We start from the raw sequence: 8,873 nt of genomic DNA, 5'->3' as shown, positions 1-8,873 counted from the left end.
TGATCCTTCCCAACTCAGTGTTGTGTTTGAGGCTGTGCCCCAGGACCAGACAGGCTCATAGGATTCCTTGACATCACCCACAGGACACTATCTGGTCCTATGTTTCCTGTGTACTTTCTGAGCAGGATTCAGAGCTTCCCAGGCAAATGATCAGCCATGGGTGCCTTGAGCTGTCAGTTCAGTAGTTCTTTGACGCATGATTTGTCTTGATTTGGGCCAAGAATTAGAATGAGGGAACTATTATTTGACTTTTTAACATAGAAAACTGTGGCACAGCCCTGGGCCCAAAAATGTCAGACAGGATGAAATTTGTATTGTCAACAGTGATGCATAATTGTGTTTTCTATTATTTAAATTTTTTTAAATGTTTACTTATTTTTGATATTTTTGAGAGAGAGAGAGAGAGAGAGAGAGAGACAGCATGAGCAGGGGAGGGACAGAGAAAGAGGGAGACACAGAATCTGAAGCAGGCTCCAGGTTCAGAGGTGTCGAAGTCAGACTCTCAACTGACTGAGCCACCCAGGCACCCCAACAGTTATGCATAATTCTGAAGTAATAAATAGCAATAGGTTTTGAATACAGGAATTTACAAATTGGTTATAAGGTTCTTTTTTCTTTTTTTGCTCGGGGGGCGTGGGTCCTGACACGGAATTGCCTTATCTTTTGGGGGTAGGGTGGGAAGATGTGTTGAAATATATTTTCTACTCAAAGAAGCATTCGCTCCTTTTTCAGATATTCCTTGTAGATGGTACATACAGGTAAAGAAGGGGATCCTGAATTTGGAGGAGACTATGTCAAAGAACAAAGAGATGGTCTATGAATATGTGTCCATGGAGATTTGGGAGTCCATGGCCATTGTGGAGTCCCTGAGAGGTAGGGTTGGAAAAGTTTCCTTGGAAAAATCGCCATTTTACCAGTTATATTGTAATCTCTCTGCAGAAAGCCTGAGTTATAAAGAGAAGAAGAAGGCTGAAAATAAAGAAAGCCGAAAGAATTCAATTATTTTTCTTTTTCTCAGGAGAAAAAAAAAAAGGAATCTAAAGTACTAGTATGAATTAGTATTAACTAGTATATCACAACTAAGTTGCCGAGGAGTGGGATGGAATAGTAAGCTTTTAAGATTTGGATGACATTTCACTTGGAACTATATCCTTTCCTCAGTCTTATTCCCTTTGTCTGTCTGTCTGTCTGTCTCTCTGCCCCCGCTTTCCCTCACTCTCTCTCCTTTAAATTTAATTAATACCTACTGAATGGCTGCTATGCGCAAAATACTATGTTAGGCACCTTGGTCACCTAGGTAAAGCTAGAAAATGAGGCACCCTCCCTGGCCAGCTCAGATATTACGGTAACAGGAAAGAGTATGTATTTTTCACTGCAACCTAATTAATTGGGATTCTAATATATGCATCAATCTGAGATGATTCGGTTAATGTGAGTCTCCAAGAGGCTGATTATCTAGACACATGGGCCAAATTAAGTTTCTGAACTTACTGAGAGCCAAATCATGGTCCCTGGAGACCCACTGAAAACACTGTCACCCTGGGCATTGCCTCTGGGTGCTCAACAGGCATCTGTCTCTGAGAACTCCAGCCCATTCTTATTACTTTCAGCAGGAGGGTGCAGCTCTTATACCAAGTCATAAATACCACCATAGACACCCTTGTTGAAAAATATGAAAAATAAAGGTGGAATTTGGGCTTCATTTTTAGTGGCAGTGTCTGTTGACCAGCCCCTGATATTCCTCATGGTATGCATGTGTAAGTGTGCGAAGGTAAAACAGCAGGGAAAGGGTGCTAGCAACAGAGATGAATGTGAAGGGGATTTTTTAAATCATAAAAACCGGCATTAAAAGGCAGGGGATAGAATCCAACAGCCAAAGAAAGTATAATTAAAACAATGATTTCATAACATCAATCAAGCTCTTTTTATCCCAAATTTCAAGAATTCATCCTATAATATTTTTATTATTTTATATTCTGAAATTACCCAAAGCACTGATCTAAATCTAACCATGTGATTATAAATTTCCTGAAAAGTCATGAAATACTTCACAAATTATTCATTTACTCAAGATTAAGTGTTACACTGGCTATTATATTCTCTAATAAATCCTATTATCGATTATTTGTACAAATGATTTACACATTTAACTACATTTTTAGCTTGCCGCTTATTAAGTCTTAAACCCTCAAAAGATGAGATTAAAAATTGCCTGGGATAATATATTTTACATGAATTAAATGATTCAAAACCAACTGCAAAAGAAGCAAATCCAATTGCATCTGTTCAGAATTGCTAAATAAGGTTCATTTATGTGGTTTAAAGTTGTCCTCTATTTTTATTTTGCAAGTTTTGCCCAATACTTTGGAACTACTTGTTTTCTTTAATTACTCTGACCCTACAGAGGGAATGGGAATAAGATAGCGCAAACATATCCTGACACACTAATGTAGAAACTCACATTGGACTTTGCTAATGCATGCAAAACATGTCCCTAAGGCTTCCTTTTTCTGCTCCTTTCTTTTTCCTGCAGTACAACTCTGGAAGGGATCAATAGATTGTCTCCTTTTGAAGGCCATGACTCCAGTTGAAAAAGACTTCAACCACGAATAGATATTTTTTTTCTTTGTGCGTGAGGAATACATGCTCATTAATAGAAAAAACAAGTTTCATTTTAGCACTGTGATCCATTATGGTGATAACAGTCATAACACTACTGCTAAAAAGTTAGCTATGTCACTTAACTAATCAGCATGTATATATAATAAAATAGTTCTGCTGAAAAATTGGCTATGTGAACTGACTAATCAGTATGAGTATAGGCTTATATTAAATACTTAACCATGTTACAACACCACCCTGGTATGGAACACAATAAGTCATTACTTATACTAGACGCATTAAGGCCACAAAAATAAATATTTGCAAAGGACACAGGCAAGTGCATTTTCAAAACAGCTAACACCCAAGTGCTCACTATGTGTCTGGCACTCTGTCAAATGCTTTATGTGTTAACTCGTTTAATCTTCACGACAATTTTGGAAAATAGATACTATTATTTCCCCCATTTTAGAGATGAAGAAGGTGGAGTCACAGAGAGATTCAGTGCTTTGCCCCGCTTGTGCAGAGATAGGAGTATTCTGATCCCTGAGGCGATCATGTCTTCTTACAAACTAACGGGATGATATTCACCTGCATATACCCTGCCCTAAGAACTGACCATGTCACATCCCACATTAGGTGTAGGAAGAAGCTGGAGGGCTGAGGGAGCAACACACTCCTGGCTGTACTCAAAGGCCCTTCCTTATCCTGACACTTGGTGCGCTTGGACCAAACCATTGTGCCCAAGAATGGAGAGCCCCCAGGAAGCTCCAGCTTCTTTCACACAAATAGACCCTTGGTGGCCTACCCTTGTACTCCCAACCAGTGTCTCCGTACAGTATGCCTTCCAAGTGGGTCACAGTCTTAACCAAATTCTAAAAACAATAGCTGTTGCAAAATTGTGGCGTGTTTATGATTTGGAAAGTGAAGCTCAAAGAGTTTACCTGACAATCATGGGGACGGCCAGTGCAGAGCAGTACCAGAGCCCAGGCTCCTGATTCCCAGTTCCATGCTGCCTCCTAGTGGTCTACTGTTAATAGCCCTGCTTCCAAAGGCACCACCAGGTTGAAATGCTCTTTCCTTCTCTCAGAAGAGGAAACAGAAGAACAGATCAACTAACTGATTCACAGAAAAGCTCAGGAGTTAAATCAGAAAGAAATCTTTTTAGACCAGGTTTCAAACTAGTTCTTCCAAATATTTTGAGACAGGATGATCTTATCAAAAATTCTTCTAGTTTAATTAAAATGTCATGATTGCAATACAAATAAATCTAAAAGGCCCATTTGGGGATCATTCGGTACTTCAAAAAGTGACAAAAATAAATACAGAGATTTTTAAAACACACTGAAACATGGTAATACATGCCACCAGCAAATTGCTTTCAAGGGTCACCTTAGAATCTTAGAATGCTGCCTTTCTGGACTACATTGTAAATTTTATTGACCTTCAAGTATGAAAGAAGGACTCAAATATTAGCAGTATAACACTGCCATATAAAATACTGTTTCTCTTTAAACTGTTTCAAAAGAATGGACAGTGCTTGGTAGATGTTCTTTTCATTCTCTCCTGACATGTTCCTAATAATTTATGTGCATGCAAATATCATGTGACAACACGGCAAGTAAAACTGCCACTTTCAATCTGAAGCTTCACAAATGTCCAAATTTTCATATGTAATATGTGTTCTTATATATGTATATAAACACACTCAAACATATATACACATGCATATATATATATGCTTATAAATCACTGTATTCTACATGCATTATACATGCTTTATACATGCATTATACATTCTACGTGCTTATACATGCATGTGTATATATGCTTATAAATCACTATTCTACAAAATATTACAAAGATACGTGAAGACAAAGACATTCTGTTCAAAAGCATACCCACATATTGTGACTCAAGTGAAAAACTTAAGTGTAACTTTAGAAACCATCTTTCCAAATTCACAAGCCATGAATTAAGGGTCAATGCCCTAGTTCTCCAGTTTACTCTAAGAGATGGAAGGTTCTGGTCACTTTGCAAAATGTAAGTTTAAATCAAGTTTCACAAAGCACTTGCTGCTGCAGTGAATTTGAACTCAAGAGGAAACAGCAATTCTGTAAAATGCCAACCCTTGATTGCAATCCACAATATGGTCGTTGGACCAACTGTTCTGCACAACAGGTGCAACAGATGGCGTTGCTCTCCAGCGCTCCCCCCATCGCTTTTGTTCTGCCCTTTTACCAGTGGGCAAAAAAGCCACCACTTACTCTGGTGAGTTGTGTTCATTTTCTTGGAAGGCAGAGGGCTTTCATTTGGGCTTCCTTTCCAATGGCCTGGGCGTCCATAGTGGAGAGACCAGGAAGTTTTCATGTTATGCCGAGGTCTTTAGGCTAGGAGGAAAAAAAAAAAAAACCACAAAAAAACAGATCAAACCTCTGCAGGGCCAACTTGGGATCTGTTGAGATGCGCTGGCTTTTGTGATTTTCTTTTCATAAATTCATTGAACTCTTCTTTTCTCTCTTTGGAAATAACGGCATCTTATGAGAGAAGGGACATTCTATCTATTAAATCATGGTGATGTCTGCAGAATGCTCTGAACAAAATCTGCTAAAGCACTCCAATTCAGCATGATAAGAAAATCCAGTCACTTGTTTATGTAGTCAAAATAATCTAGGAAAAGAAAAACGTGGGAGCTTAGAAACAGGATTTATTTTAAAAAGTGAGACTTTAGAATCACTGATTTAAATTTTTTTTATTAATGTTTTTATTTATTTTTGAAGGAGAGAGAGAGACAGGGCATGAGTGGGGGAGGAACAGAGAGAGAGGGAGACACAGAATTCAAAGCAGGCTCCAGGCTCTAAGCTGTCAGCACAGAGCTCGACGCAGGGCTCAAACCCACAAACTGTGAGATCATGACCTGAGCCGAAGTCAGACACTCAACCGACTGACTGAGCCACCCAGGCGCCCCTAGAATCACTGATTTTAAATGGGATTTGAATTATTTCAAATATATGTATTGTTTTGATAATGGCAGCGATGTAGGTAATCTCCATTACTTCTAAATTAGAGCAAGAAGGTTTCAAGATGTAAACCACACAAAGAAGATCTTTCTTGCCATAGGCAGTACTATACCTGACTGGCTTACTAAAGGAACGGGCAGTGCAGGGACAAAGCATAGAATTTTAGCATAGTTAAAACCCCCAGTGAACTCACAGGGATAATCCTCTATGCACCTTGTCTCATGGATGTCAAATAGCTTTTCCCTAAGTGCTTTCTGCTACAAGAAAATCACCATCTCAAAGGGCAAGTCATTCCATTTCTAAATAACTTAAATCATTAGACAGTTCTTTCTCATTTTAAGGTGAAATCTATTCCCTCTAACTTCCAGCCCTTGGTCCACTCTCTAGAGCTATAAAAATAAGATTTGTTCCCCTTCCATATAATAGCCTGCTAGATATTCAAAGTTCACGATTATATTCTGCCTAAGTCTCTCCCTTTTCCTGGATACATATCCCATTTCCTCAAAGCACTCATAACATAATCAATAATCTTTCCTTCCTCATTCATCCTCCGCTGATTGTGCTCAAGTTTGATCTTTTGAAATCTCCAGCATATCACTATGTCTTGAGGTTCTCCCTCTTTTAGTTCTGAGCGTTTACCATCTTAAAAACGGGCAGTCAAGCAAGAAGCACACACACATACACATACACACACACACGCACACACACACATTCCATTACCTTCCAGGTTTCACTTTCTCTCCTCTCCTTCAAACTCTAAGTTTTTGAAAAAAGTATTCTGCACCCACTTCTCCACTCCCTCCCTTCCAAAGCTGCTGCAATCTGCTTCTGACTTCATACTTGCTGAAATTGTTTATAGTGATATCACTGTTGACCCTTGAGGGTGAATTGGCAAAGCAGCCTGAGAACAGAACTGGGTGCCAGACAGACGTGGTTTCTTGGATCTACAACTTGCTAGTTGTATGACCCTGGCAAAGTACTTAACCTCTCTCAGTCTTATTTTCCTCATCGATGAAAGAAATTGTTGTGAGGACCTAATAAGATGATGTAAGAAATGTGTTAACAGGCCTGGCCCAGAGCTGGTGATCAATGTCTGTGGTGGTCATTATTATTATTGTTATCATTGCTCTCACCAGTGGCTGTCAGTCTCCAGCGTGCATCAGAATCACCTGGTGAGCTTGTTGAAAGAGATTGCCACCCCACCTCTGCCTTACGCCCCACTCCATCTCCCCTCTCTCTGATTCTGTGGGTCTGGATGCAGCCATGAATGTGCGTGTCTAACAGGTTCCTGGGGATGCTGATGTTGCTGGCTCAGGAACAGTACTTTGAGAACCACTCTGGCCTCAACTTTTGCCACTCCAAGTGGACCGGTAGCATTGACATGGACATCACCTGGGACCTTTTTAGAACTTCCACATCCAGACCTCCTGAATCATAGTGTGCGTGTTAATGAGACACCAAATGATTCCTATGCACATTCAAGTTTGAGAAGCATGAGATATCTCTTGGTCCTCATATCAGTTCAGTAATATCTAATGCCTTATTTCCCCCTTCTTTTAGATAGTTTTTAAGCTTTCCAGGTACAATTTCCTCCAGGTTTTCCTCATATCACTGATTATTCCTTCTCAATCTGATTTCCCTTCCTCCGGGGCTATAATCCTCCTTTGGGTTCTGTTTGACTCCTGTTTTCATTCTACATGCTTGAATTGGTTAAGATTAGGTTCTAGGGCACCTGGGTGGCTCAGTCAGTTAAGCATCCAACTCTTGATTTAGGCTCAGGTCATGATCTCATGGTTTGCGGAATTAGCCCCACATCGGCCTCTGCGCTGACAGCGCAGAGCCCCTCTTGGGATTCTCTCTCTCTCTCTCTCTCTCCCTCCTTGGGATTCTCTCTCTCTCTCTCTCCCTCCCTCTCTGTCTCTCTCTCTCAAAATAAACAAATAAACATTAAAAAAAAGATTACAGGGGCATCTGGGTGGCTCAGTTGGTTAAGCATCTGACTTTAGTTCAGGTCATGATGATGCTGTTCATGGGTTTGAGCCCCGCACAGGGCTCTGTGCTAACAGTTCAGAGCCTGAAGCCTGCTTCAGATTCTGTCTCTCTCTCTCTCTTTCTCTCTCTCTGTCCCTCCCCTGCTTGCACTCTGCCTCTCTATCAAAATAAACATTAAAAAAATTTTTAAAAAAGATTAGAATCCACAGCAAGTAATAGTTAACCTCCCTTGCAAAACAACTGTTTAGAACAGATAAGAGACCATTTCTTTGTCAAAGTCCAGGTGTGGGTAGTTCAGTGTTGCTTGTGATGACTCTGTCCCACAAAGCTTTTAATGATCCATGTTCCTTTCACTCTGGTTCTTCATCCTTCATGGCTTTCACTCCCAATGTCACTCATGGATTAAATACCACCATCACATCTGCGTTCTAGCCACCAGGAAGGAAGAAGGGATACAGAAAAAGAAAAAAAAAAAAAGACAGCTGTCAGCTATTTTTAAGGAAGGCTGCTGGAAGCTGCCACCAGATACATCTGATTACAGCTCACTGGCTAGAGTGTAGAGACCTGGCCACGCTTAACTGCATGTGAGGGTGGGAAATGTGGTCGGCTCAGCTAAAAAGTGGGGCTATTCTTACCGTGGAAGCGGACAACTGCCAGTCTGCCACGTGTGCCACAATTCACCCACCTATTACCCATCTTACTACACGGAATACACTCAACTCCCCCCCCAAGGGAGACGTGTCCGTTTGCTAGAGCTGCTGTCACAAAGTATCACAAGCTGGGAGGTTTAAACAACAGACGCTATCGTCTTCCAGTTCTGGAAGCTGGAAGGCTAATATCAAGGTATTGGTAGTTAGGTAAGGGAAGGAGCTACTCCAAGTCTCTCTCCTTGTGTGCCTATCTATGTCCAAATTCCCCCTTCCTGTGAAGACACACCAATCATATTGGATCAGGGGCCCAGTCTACTCCGGTAGGACCTCGTCTTCACAAATTAAAACGTCAGTGGCCCCATTTCCAAATAAGGTCACGTTCTGCGGTATGAGGGGTGAGGACTTCAACATATGAAATGTGGAAGGGGACACAATTCAACCCATAACAGAATAGAAACCCTATTTTCTATCAAGTTATTGAAGTTCCTATCAATTCCAAGTCTAGGAACCTTGGGTCAAGTGCCCATACCTGGGGGCTGACATGCTGGAAGCGAAGGGAGGGCACGTTACTGCCATGACTGCCTATATCTGCCAGATGGCCAGTGATTAT

The sequence above is a fragment of the Leopardus geoffroyi genome, chromosome B4 (assembly GCF_018350155.1).
Source record: "Leopardus geoffroyi isolate Oge1 chromosome B4, O.geoffroyi_Oge1_pat1.0, whole genome shotgun sequence".
Lineage (NCBI taxonomy): Eukaryota > Metazoa > Chordata > Mammalia > Carnivora > Felidae > Leopardus > Leopardus geoffroyi.
The sequence above is the reverse complement of the archived record's forward strand: the minus strand, read 5'-3'. Positions refer to the sequence as shown.